This window comes from Penaeus monodon, chromosome 20 (assembly GCF_015228065.2).
Source record: "Penaeus monodon isolate SGIC_2016 chromosome 20, NSTDA_Pmon_1, whole genome shotgun sequence".
Taxonomy (NCBI): domain Eukaryota; kingdom Metazoa; phylum Arthropoda; class Malacostraca; order Decapoda; family Penaeidae; genus Penaeus; species Penaeus monodon.
In genome coordinates, this window is record NC_051405.1 from 21,830,378 (window position 1) to 21,830,876 (window position 499).

Sequence of the window (499 nt, forward strand, 5' to 3'; positions counted from 1 at the left end):
CTCCTACTCTAACCCTCTCTCTTCTCCTACCAATCCTTCTCTCCTCTTTTTCTGTATGTCTCCTTTCTTCCCCTTTCCCCTCCTCCTTCCCCTTCCCACTCCACGCTTCTCCTCCCCCCTTTTTTCCTTTCCTTCTTTCCTTTCTTCTTCCCCTCCTCTTCCTCCTCTTTTCCTCTCTCCCTAACCCTCACCCCTTTCTCTTCCCCCTTCCTCTCTCTCTCCCCCACCTTTCCTCCTTTTTCTTCCCCACTCCTCTCTCTCTCTCAACCTTTCCTATTTCGCTTCCCTCCTCTGCCTCTCACACCTATCCCCTTTTCTTTCACCCCCCCCCTCTCTCTCTCTTCTTTCCTCCTCTCGCCCTCTCTTCTTTCCCCCTCTCCCTTCTCCTCCCCTCCCTTTTGTCCCGTTTGCCGCCAGGGGGCATCCAACACGCACCTCGGCGGGGCGGAAGAAGTTAATCTCTGACCCTTAAGGAGGCGCACGAGTTCCTTCGAGGGAG